Genomic DNA, 439 nt, shown 5'->3' with positions numbered 1-439 from the left:
TAGGGCAAATCTCCAAAATAGCACATTTCTAAGTTTATGTCACAAAAATAATCCTCAAAAACTAAAACGACTAAAATATCATTTTATCTTTTGAAAAGCCTAAACCCTAAACCCTAAATCCTAAACCCGACCCCTTAACTCTAAACTCTACACCCTAAACCGCACCTTTAAACTCTAAACCCTAAACCCTAAACTCTAAACCTTAAACCCTAAACCCTAAATCCTAAATTCAAAATCTCACCCCTTAACTCTAAACCCTAATGTCTAAATTAATTTACCATTGGGGTATAAGTATATATTTATCTCTTTTGATAAAACATTAAGTGTTATTTTGGTTATTTTTATTCTTAGAGACTATATTTGTGACAAAAAAAATTTTAGTGCTATCCTAGTCATTTTCTCTATTTTTTAAGTAATATGAAGCTTTAGAATGTAAAAT

The sequence above is a fragment of the Brassica oleracea genome, chromosome C8 (assembly GCF_000695525.1).
Source record: "Brassica oleracea var. oleracea cultivar TO1000 chromosome C8, BOL, whole genome shotgun sequence".
NCBI lineage: Eukaryota > Viridiplantae > Streptophyta > Magnoliopsida > Brassicales > Brassicaceae > Brassica > Brassica oleracea.
The sequence above is the reverse complement of the archived record's forward strand: the minus strand, read 5'-3'. Positions refer to the sequence as shown.